Genomic DNA, 11617 nt, shown 5'->3' with positions numbered 1-11617 from the left:
ATGTTATTATGTAAAATGTTCAAACCTGCAGAAAAGTTGAAAGAATAGCACCCACGTAGTGAACCTCATAGACCCACCATCTTTATTACATAACTGCCCACTTATTTATCTCCTTATCTATTCACTCTACTTTTTTTTTTTTTTTTTTTTTTTTTTTTTTTTGAGACGGAGTTTCGCTGTGTCGCCCAGGCTGGAGTGCAGTGGCGCGATCTCAGCTCACTGCAAGCTCCGCCTCCCGGGTTCCCGCCATTCTCCCGCCTCAGCCTCCGAGTAGCTGGGACTACAGGCGCCCGCCACCTCGCCCGGCTAGTTTTTTGTATTTTTAGTAGAGACGGGGTTTCACCGTGTTACCCAGGAGGGTCTCGATCTCCTGACCTCGTGATCCACCCGCCTCGGCCTCCCAAAGTGCTGGGATTACAGGCTTGAGCCACCGCGCCCGGCCTCACTCTACTTTTAAATGCATTTCCAAATAAGAGGGAGACATCAGAATATCTCTGCTTGATGTTGTTACCCAGAGTTCAGTTTATTTGTGCCTTTTAAAGGTAAAATCAACATATACTGTGATGTACAGATCTTAAGTGACCCATCAAGTGACCCTTGACAAATGCACACACTTGACCACCCAAATAGAATCAAGATAGAAAACATTGTTAGCTGCCTTTTATTAGTTCTGCAGTTTTGGGCTGGTTATTTAACTTTTCTGGATTAGTTTTCAGAGTTAAAAATAAATAAAGTTGTTGAGAGAATTAAATGAAATAATATGTGACAGTGCCTGGGGCACAATAGACACATGGGTTACACAGTCAGCCTCCTTCAGTGGAATTTCCACTCTACTACTCTACTATGTTCCGGCTGTGTGACTTTGGACAAGTTGCTTAACCACTCTGAACCTCTGTTTCCTTCTCTGAAATCAGCCATAAAACTTACTTTTTAGCAACATTCTCAACCCTGGCTGAAAACTAGAATCACCTGAGGAGCTTCTAAATATTACTAACATTTCCTAATTATTTGAAAATTTGTAAATATACTTTTGGATTAGAGAATGGTTAGAGTTAAGAGAACTGGGTTCCACTAACTTCTGCTAACATGAGTGTCAGCTCTCTGGACCTCAGTTTTTCATCTCTGAAATGGCTGCATCATGGGCTTGTTATGATATATGAATGAGCTGATGGGTCTGAGAGGAGGTTGAGAGCTGTGAAGTATTCCATCCTTATTAGATATCTTTATTTAGAAATCTTGGCAGCAGAAAGGGCCTTGTAGATCTTGGTTGGACAGAATTAGCCATTTTAGAGAAGAGGAGCCAAGGCACAAGGAAGAACCAAACTTTTTATCATACCTTAGAAAATTCAATCTGGCCTTGATGATGCCTCATGCCCCAGGGGTACAGTGACCCCAAATAGATCATATCTTACCTTCCTCCGGCAGCCTCTCCCAATCACACCGGTATCTTTCTCTTTCCTCTCTTGTCTGCTTTATATAGTTAGGAAGTTATTAGAAATGCTCAAGTTTTCTACTATGTAGAAGCAAAGAAATGAAATTGGTGGCACATCTACTTCCACTACCCATGCCTGTGCCCCAAACAGATATTAGTAATGGATGGCTGAACTTTTTCCCACTGAGTCCATGACTGCCTTAGCTGTCTATCCTACAGAATACTCAAGCAGACATAATCAGATAATCACTGTTGACAGGTTAAATAAAATCTCTTTTGCTATTTTTCTGAGATGAAATTTAAATAAATATTGGCTGGCAATGTGAGTTGCTTTGTTTCCCCAAATAGAGTATCAATTCTTCAAGGACAGGACCATATATTATCTTCTTCCATATTCTAACACATGTCCAAGCATTTTGGAAGGCAGATATCTTTAAGCTACCTTTCTTTGACTGGAGAGGCAGTGTGCCATGGTGGGCAGCACAAGGTCTCTGGAATAGACAATCCTGACTTTTAAACATAGCTCTGCCACTTGCCGGTTGGGTGACCTGGGGCAAAATGGCTTCATTTTCTGAGCCCAGTTTTCTCATCTACAAAATAGAGGAACATACTTGCCTCTCCTTCCAGAATATTGCAAAGATTTTGTGAGTCCATGCAGATAAATCTCCTGGCACAGTGATTAGTACATGGCAAGTGCTCAGTAAATGACAACTTTGTCATTAGCACGATTGTCAAGGTGGAGGAAGGAGAATGTGAGCTAAGTCTCTACAATTATAAGTCAGACTCACTCACTGGAACCTGTCACAAAACAAAAAAGACAGCCATTGGTGCCTGGAACAGGCAAGCATATGATAAGTATGTGTCACTTGCACGGCAATTAATACAGGTGTTTGCCATTGCAAAGGTAACACTTTCTGGGACAGAGCTAGATCAAGAAATATCTGGATGAATTTGTGCCAGGAGAGCACATGGGACCCTGGAGAGAAGGGAGTGAGGGTCTCACCATGCCAACCAGTAGGAGTAGGGCAGGTGTGTCTGGAAAAGGACCTGTCTGCAGGTGACGGGGAAGAAGGCAAGCCTGGCAGGTGAGACCGGGTGTGGAGAGGATGGGGGCTGGTGAGCCAGTGGGTATCCCAACAGGTGAGTGGAAGAACACAGCCACTTGTGAGCAGCTGAGGGGCAGAGACCCAGGCAGGTAGGTGGGAGACAGTTGGCACCCACTGCATGTGGAGGTTCAGAGGAGGGTTCTGGGTTTGGGGACAAGGATGGCCAGAAGAGACAGTGAGACACTCAGCAGGGGCTTGGGTCTAAGAAGCAGGCTTCATTCAGTTTAGCAGCCAAAGGAAAGTGCAAGGTCAGAAAGCTTTGTCATCTATCCCCCAGAATTAGCAGTGATCTGGGGGTGGGTGTGCTGTGAATCCCCCCGAGGCTGCCCGCAGTGCTATTGAGATGCCCCAGCTCCTGGCTTCCCCGAGCAGCTCCCTCATGCTCAGCAGGGTGGCACAAACATCACTCGTTCTCCTTGTCAGCGGCTGTCACAGCACATTTGTGGCAGCAGCGTTCATCCACGCTTCAGGAAGTCGGTGAGGCTGGGTGCTTCAGGGGATGGCCAGATTTAGCGATGCCTCATATCCTCGGATGACATCAGGGGACTCACTCCCTGACCAAAGCAGTGGAAAATGGGACTGGAAAACAAAAAAGGAGGAAGAATACATCTATTCAAATGATACCTCCTTGATTGCATGGGGGCTTTTAAACATGTCCTGAGCAGGGACAGAGAGAGAGGCCTCAGTTCTCATCCTTAGCTCTGTCATGAAGTAGCTGTGTGTTGCAGAAAATATCACTCTGGGCTTCAGTCTCTTCACCTGTAAAATGAAGATAATTACACCTGCCTGGACAAATGGGGCAAAAGTGAAGCTTGAATGGAGAGCACAGACTCATAGGCAAGGTGACAAGTTCAGGTTATCTTGAGTGTCAACTCTGCCTGGTGGTGGCTGCCTGATCTGTGTGTTGAGAACAATGCTGAAGCTGAGGCCAAGCTGAGCCAGAGAGAGTGCTGTGATCGATTAGCTATGCCTGCCTCAGGTGCCAGATTGGAGGGCGCTCCTGCTATGCTATGTTGGCCATTTCTGTCCTAAATGGTTTTTAGGTATCATTATTATCATTTCTTCTTTACCCAAAGCCAAAAGCACCCTGAGAAGAGGCCAAAGGGCAGGTCTACACCCAGGAGGCTTTGGTGCTAATCCCACAGCCCTCTTCTTCTTCATTTTTCTTGGTTTTATCTTTTTTTTTTTCCTTTTTCTTCCTTTTTTTTATTTTATGGGTAGCACAACCAGGTGAAGGAGACTCAGGCGAGACTTCAGGATGAAGATCAACAATGTCAAGCTCTGAAAGGCAGAAGGAACCAGAAGCCAAGGTCAAGTTGGCAGGAGTCAGAGGCAGCAGAAAGACAGCAGACAACCGAGCCCAGCAGCAGAGTGAGGGAAAGCGCCTTTCAGTGGGCAGAGGTCAGACACACCTGAGGGCTGGGGGTGGAAATGAGCACTAGGAAACTCGGCAAGGGGAGCAAACCCTTCCTCTGTGCGCCTTCAAAAAGCCCCAGCTCTGCCGTGGGCTCAGCGCTCTCCAGCTGCGCGGCTCAGGGAAGCTACTGCTCTCAGAGTTTCAGTTTCCTCACCTGCAAAACAGAGGTTGTTGTGAAGACTAAATGACACTGTGTCATAGCAGTGTCTGATAGCACCCCCCTCCCACCAGCCTTTGGGTCCCAAGGTCACCCTTGCAGGCCCAGCCCATTGGCTCCGTCTGGGATACCCAGGGCCAAAGAAGCAGCGTGGGCCCGTGAAAGACAGGAAGTGTGGTCTGGGCCATCAGACATTGAGAGCCACTCTTGTGCCTGCTCCGAGCCTCTGAGCCATTCACCATATCCCAGATTCTAAGTTGCCCGGGATTTAGACCTGTTTCTGCTGGGGGATCTCCAGTCCCTCTAGAAGCAGCTTGGAGTGGTCTGGAAGGGAGGACACTCGTGGCTGCTCCTTTGTAGCAGTTTTAGAACTTGCGAGCAAGGGACAAAGATCATCATGATCATTTTGCTCATCCTTCGGGGCTCCAGCCCCTTCCCAGAGAGTTCTGTCAGGCTCAGGGCCCTGCATTCCAGTCCCCATGGGCTACTTCCTGGCTTGGAGACCTCCGGCATCACTCTGGGCCTGTTTCCTCATCTGTCAGCTCCCTCCCAGCTGGGTGGCCATAGGTCTAAATAAGATCATGTGAATATATGAAAGGCCTCTGCAAACTGCAAAGTATTAGCTATACGTTAACCTTCTGTCCTCCCTGAAATTCACAACTCATGGAATTACTGGGGGCCTTCTCTAGCATGACAGTGACAGGGGAGCAGATGGCCCCGGTTCTCTGAGTCACCCTGCACGGTTGTCCCGCCCCCACAACTGCCTCATTTTCAGCTGCGTCCTCTTCCCACCACTCCAGTTCAAAGAGCCTTTCAGTTACCTTAATCACTCTACACATTAATCGCAGGCCTCAGGGCCTGTGCTCAAGCCGTTCCTTCTGCCTGGAATGCCCTTTGCCTCCCTGCTTGGCAAACTCCTATGCATCCTTCAAGACTCAATGCCAATGACAGTTCCTGCCTGACACCTTCCCAAGGCAAAGGGTGTGCCTTTCTCACTGGGCTCCCCAGCCTCTATTTTCAAACCGGACGAGTGAGAACAAACCGAGTTGGCTTGACAGACACACTCCCGTGCTGCACACAGTAGGTGCTTAGCTGGTGTGTGGATTTGAACCTGTTGCCTTTGCCTGACTCACCCAGGACTAGTCTTGACATTCAGAGCTCAACTCACACCCTGGGTTGTGTCCAAGCCCTCGATTCTGTTTGGCTCAGATGGCCCCACGCTCCCCGGGGCAGAGCCGTCCCGAGGCAGCCTCTGCTTTCATGATGCTGTGTCTCTGTGTGTTGGGGTGTGTGGCCGTGGAGGGGCTGTGGTCACAGAGGAGCCAACCAGGAGCACTGAAGGCTGCCCGTAGCCATGGAGACAGGGCCCCTGGGCCAGCCAGGCCCGGGCTGGTCAGTGAATGAATAAACGTGGCCCATTTTTCTGCCTTTGTCCGGAGCCTCCCTGGGGCTTCCTGCTGTCAGCCCCAGCTGTGGGGAAGGCGGAATTTGCCTGATATCGCGGAGCCGCCGCCTGGCAGCGCTGAGCCTGGCCCGGGCCGCCCCACGCCAAGATTCATGCCCGGCTAACAAGCCCCACTTTGTTCCTGTGGGAAAGTCCAGCCTCTCAGGAAAGAGCCCTCTCTCCGGCCGGCCCCTGGTCTGGGGACTCAGTGAAGCAAACAAAGCCTCCATCCGCTGGCAACGATTCTCAGGCCCCAAAGTCCACCTCCGTTCCCTGGCCGGGGAGGAGCTGCTCTGGGAGGTGGAATTCCAGCACATCCCTTTGTCCCACTCATCTGGGAGGCCTGAGATGCCACCTGTCTGGTAGGTCTCCCCCACTGCCCTGCCTCGCCTCTGGCCACAAAGTGTGGGCTGTGTCAGAGCAGCTGGCCTGAGCTGGGGCACCCAAGGCCTTGGGGAGCTCGGCCTGGCCCCTGCTCCCTGAAGTTGAGGCCCAATGGACCTGCAGATATGCCCCAGGGACCGGGTGGAGTCCTGATTGCACTGCTGTTCAGACGGTGACCTTGGCCTCATCATAGCACCTCAGCAGGCTCAGGACAAGAACACTAAGCCCGGCTGCCCCCTCGGGTGTTGGAGTTATCTTCTCTAACCACAATGATAAGAAGTGGCTTTATTTAGCACTGGGCCTGTGCTGGGCTCTCCACCTAGGGCATTGCATGGGTGAACCATTGGAGAGATTCTCCCATGTGTGAGCTCAGCTCAGACATCTATAGGGGAGGACAGAAAGGTCATGGGAAGGACGGATGCTGCTCTGGGGATGGAGCAGCAGGCACTGTGCCCCGCCTAGCAGGTCCCCAGCGATGCAGCTCTGGCAGCTATTACCCTGTAGAAACGTGGGTCCAGCCTTGTCCGATCTTCTGATTATCTTTCAAGGGAGTTGAACATTTCTATTTTGATGTGAAATTTCCCAATTGTAAAAACGTAAAATGAAGCAATATATAGTGGCTGAAAACCCTCAGAGTCCAAGTTTTCTCATCTGTAAGGGAGGTGTCAGAAACAGGTGGCCTAGGGACTAGATGCAGCCAGCAAGTAGGGTTTATCTGGTCCCCAGATAATTTTACAATAATTTATTATGGAGTCTATGCCATGCATTCCAAAGAGGAATATATAATGTATGGGTAAGGCATAAAGAATCATGAAATACATATCCCTGAACCCACCTCCAGATAAGAAAATAGACCAACCCCAAGACTGCCCCTGCCAGCCCCTCTCCCTGCACCCCAGAGAGGTAACCACTGTGCTGAATTTTGTGTCTACTATCCCCAAGCTTTATATGTAGTTTTATTTTGTGTCCGTTAGTGTATTAAAGGTCACACAACACAACTCTCGCTGACTCCCATCTTTTGGGTCCTTCCAGAAGCAGAGTCTGAGACAAGGGTATGAGGGCAGGAGATTCCAGAAAACACCAGCTGGGCAGTGGGAAGTGAGACAAGGACAGCAAGGAGGCCCATGAAAGGTGTATTATCAAGTGGCCCCTGTGTGGCAACTGGAGCTCAGTCCTGCTGGGGGCATCTGGGAGACTGGGTAGAGCATGCACCTCCAAGCTATCCTACCTAATGGACGAGGAAGCTGGGGTATTTATACCCCACTCCCATCAGTCACTGGTTCAGGGCTGCTCCCAGGAAGTGTTAATTCTCCAGCATTTCCAGCCTGCTATTTGCAAGGGCAGAGTGGCTCTAGGGCCAGAGAGAGACCTCAGGAAAGGGATGCAGGGCGGGCAGTGGAAGTCAGGCAGATGTGCACTGAAGGGGTCAGGCGAGGGGCTAGACCAGGACATCCACAGTCTCTGCTACACTACTTGAACTGACTTTGAATCCAACAGCTGGGCTTCCTACACTATGAAGTCATTTGCCTGCTCAAATTCACCCACCAGAGGTGCTTTCTATCCCACACCTACTGAACAAAAATTGTGTATGGGGGGAGGTCTAGGCAGTCCTGTTTTCAACACAGTTTCACAGCATCTGGATACTCACCGAGGCCCAAGCCACTGACCCAGGAGATAAAGTGCATATGCTCAGCCTGTCATTCAAATCTGCTACCACACTCTGCTCCCACTCTTCCCTTCCTGTCCCTGTCCTGCTCCCTAGGCCACAGTCCCCTCAACCTGCTGGATTGTCTCTCAGAGGAACAGCCAGCCTCAGAAAATGCAACACTTGCAGGGAAGTTCATGTGCACTAATTACAGAGTGGTAGGATTGAAGAAATGGCCCAAATTAAGGGTTTCTGAATTACTGTACTTATCTCTTCTTGGCCTTAAGATTGCTTTTTATAAATTGAGATGATGGAAATGTTTCTCTCTTCCCCTGAGAGGCATAAAGGGAACCAATTCCATTTCATAATCCAAAACATAAGCCTTAATTTTCCATTTCCTCTGCAGCCACAGTAAAGCTGCTAATCCTTAAACCTGTGCTGATAGTCCCCATGTTGTATATCAAAGGAATCTATAAGCTTATCCTGCTTCCCTGTGGTTTATCTGAATTGAACCCTGTACAATAGACATGGGAAGCAAAAGCCTTGAGATTATTAGGGGCTCCTTTAAGACAAGGGATGTATTTGCACTCTGTTGTGCAACATTTAGTGAGCAACTACTATGTGCCTGGCACTGCACTGGATCAGGGAGACACAGAGGTGAGTAAGTCCCAACCTCTACCTACAGATGGAGCAACTGATTACTTTCTTACTATACGGTGAGTGGGAAGGTACAAGATGCAGGAGTATGACCTTGATGGTGGTACCCTGGCCCCATGAGTTATCAAGTAATGCAACAGTCAAGATTCCCCTTTGTCCTACCCAGGGATGACTCAAGATTGAACCTATGTGGAATACAGCTGGGGCTGCTTCTAAATTAGCCTCTTCCTCATTCTTTGCAGGTTCAGTTCTAAAGACCACTGGCCCATCTGGACTGTCCTGGACATTCTGGCTGCAGCCTGTCTATTTGGCAGGTGCAAGAAACTGCTACCAATCCACCCCAGCCTCTTCTTGAGTGTTCACTGCTAGATCAACCCTGTGGACAGCCAATTCCTATATGGATCATCCCCATAAAAGTGGTTCCCAAACCTGGCTGCCCGTTGGAATCATGAGGGGGATGTGGAGAGCATTTAGAAAATGCCCATGTTTGTTCTGCCAACAGAGATGGTAAGGATATTGGTCTGGGGTGCAGCTTGGCCACCAGGATGGCCTTAAAAGTTCCGCAGCTGATTCTAATGTGCAGCTAAAATGATGAACGCTGACCTAGAAGGACAAGACAGTGGCCCCGTGGACTATCTCCTTCTTTAAAATGGACAATTCACTTGGTATTAAAGGCTCTGACACCCTGCAGTAAAAACGCCTGTTTAGCGCAGTGTTCCCAAACTTATTTAACCATGGAACCCTTTCCTCTCCCAACAACTGTTGACATTGGAAAAATAACATTCTGCAGAACACACGCTAGGGCATGCCGGGGATGGAGCATTGACGGAGCCAGGGGTATATGGAATGAAGAGGTTTCAGACAAGCCATCCTTTAGGGTGAGAAGGTCCTGGGAGTACTAGAAACAAAAGCTCTATAGAGGCAGAACTCATTCTGACCTTTCCCCATCATGAAGATTGTATTGTTGATCAAAAAATCCACTCTCCATATGCTGACCACTGGCTTGGCTATGTGACTTGCTCTGACTAATGAAATACAATAATAACGACATTTATCCCTTCTGGGTTGAAGCTTTAAAAGCTGTTGCCTGACACCATTGAGTTCTCTGGTTTCCTTTCATCATGAGACCTCAACATCCCTGATAGAGGGTACTCCCTTAACCCAGGTCCCAGGGTAAAGGAGACACAGAACAGAGTACAGCCAATCCCCCATGGACAAGTAACTTCAGCAAGAAAGAAATCTTTGTAGTTGTAAGCCACTGATATTTGGGGACTCACTTGTTACCACAGCATAGCATAGCTTACACTGACCGATGCACTCATGGACATGGTTCTGGTAACATGCTTGTTCTTGCCATAAAGCACTGCACATTTAGGCTGAGCATTCAGACCATCTCTATCATGTGAATCTGCCCTCTTGAGCATGTATTCCATTAAAAAAGGAAAATGTGTTTCAAGTTTCACCCTCATGATGACCCTTGTAGATGAAATCTCTCTTCTGCTCAGGCTGGCAGGGTCAATTGGAAGCTCTAAGTGCATTCTTTGCTCAAATAAGACAACAAAATGCCTTTCCTAGAGGAAATGCCTAACCTTTAAAAAGTATTATTTCAGAACTTAGATGTGCAGAAGGGAACGCTTTGGGGGACATGACTTTAAAACCAGTGAATGTTATTTTTGGTCTCTGCCCAATATACACAGGCTCTGGGTCACCCACCTGGAGGGGAAATGGCTCAGTCAAAATGTCAAGGCAATAACTTCCACAAGACCTTTTGGTTTGCTGCTCTGGGGACAATTAGGCAACAGAGAGTAATGTATAACCAGCCCCAAAAGAGATGTCCAGGAACAGCATGGAGCTTGGCCTCCCGCTGGTTCACCGAAGCCAGCTGGATTCCCTAAATCTGACTCCTGCTGAAAAACATCTCCCTCACTCAGCTTATCTACCGTGGTGCCTGCGATCCCGCATTGCTGCCTTATCCCTTGAAGTTTCCCGTAAAACTCTGTGATGGCACTTCACCCAATGGAGGCCAAAAGTGAGCTACTGACTTGTGAATACGAATGTGTAATTGGCGTAAGTTTTGAGGATCAAAAGTGTGATGTTATGGGATGCAGGTGAGCCAGAGGCAGCAGCACATGCTGTTCCTTCTGGGCCCAGGCAGGGATGAGGCTAAGATGAAAATCAGCCCAACGCAACAGACCTGGTCAGGGCTCAGCAACAGGCAAACTGGGATTCAGCTGGTACACACTGGGGCACCTGAGCCTGAAGTTGAAATACGAAAATAGTTTCCCCATGTTGTAAATAGCTGCTGTCGTTGAGGATTAAAGCTTTAGTTGGGGAGTCCCAGGTGCAGTGACAGGCAGTAGGAGGGTGCCAGCTACTCCCTGAGGTCCCATTCCCACCCTCCTTACACTCCCATCCATGCAGAAACCAAAAGACATGGAGCTACCTGGTCACCATACACCTTAAAAGTGATTTTTTTTGTTTTTTGTTTTTTTGTTTTTTTGTTTTTTGTTTTTTTGTTTTTTGCCAGCTGAGAGAAAGGCCCACGGAAACAGAACCTAGCTGGTAGGTTACCAAAAAGTGAAAAAGAGGCACAGAGGGAGGTAGAGGCAAGAGGAACCCAGAGACAAAATTCTCCAGCTTCTTTATGTGCAGTGGAGCCACAGTGCACTCTGAAGAAGGCAGCATCAAGCTGCTATTGAGAGGTAGGGAGGAGTCTCTCGAATGATTGTATTCAGTGGGTTTCCACTGGGACCAGAACTGAAGTCCTCAGGATGAAATGTCTGAGTAAGAGGTAGGGAGGCTTCATAAAGGACCTAAATATCTCAAGAGTGTCCATCATACATAAAAAGCTCCTGAAAATCAATAAAAAGTGAGATATTCCAATAGACACCCAGGTAAAAGATTAGAACAGGCACTTTACAAAATGGCCAATAAGTATGTGTAAGGAGGTTTGACCTCATTAACAATCATCATTAACAATCAGGGAAAGGCAAATTAAAACCACTAACATAACATCAAAGTAAAGAAGCCAGACAGCAAACAAACACTACATACTGTAGGACTTATTCACACACAGTTAAAGAGCAGACTGGTAGAACTCAGGATAGTGTTTATGCTTGCTGTGGGTGGGGGGCTCATGACTGGGAGGGGACTTTGGGTCAACAGAAACTCTAAGATGCTGGTGCTAGAAGCTTTCTGACCTGGGTGCAAGTTTCATGGATGTCTAATGATTAGTTTGTGAAACTCATTGAGCTATCATTTAGGATCGTGCATTTTCCTATATGTCTGTTAAATTTCAGTAAAGATCAGTGGGGAGAATCTCTCAAGAAGATAATTTTATATTCATTCTCTCAATTTTCACACATCTAGGGGCAG

At 48.1% G+C, this 11617-nt stretch overlaps 1 long non-coding RNA gene across 1 annotated transcript; it reads right to left on the bottom strand.

The window, feature by feature from the left end:
* Window positions 1-645: 645 nt before the first annotated feature.
* Window positions 646-5377, bottom strand: LOC108512279 (uncharacterized). Its single transcript, XR_001880556.1, has 3 exons — window positions 5246-5377; window positions 4387-4681; window positions 646-3117 (listed from the first exon to the last, which is right to left on the bottom strand). It is a non-coding gene; the product is annotated as an uncharacterized LOC108512279 (long non-coding RNA).
* Between the last annotated feature and the right edge of the window lie 6240 nt (window positions 5378-11617).

This window comes from Rhinopithecus bieti, unplaced genomic scaffold (genome assembly GCF_001698545.2).
Source record: "Rhinopithecus bieti isolate Rb0 unplaced genomic scaffold, ASM169854v2 scaffold_29378, whole genome shotgun sequence".
Taxonomy (NCBI): Eukaryota; Metazoa; Chordata; class Mammalia; order Primates; family Cercopithecidae; genus Rhinopithecus; species Rhinopithecus bieti.
Note: the sequence above shows the minus strand (reverse complement) of the source record. Positions and strands in the feature narration are given on the sequence as shown.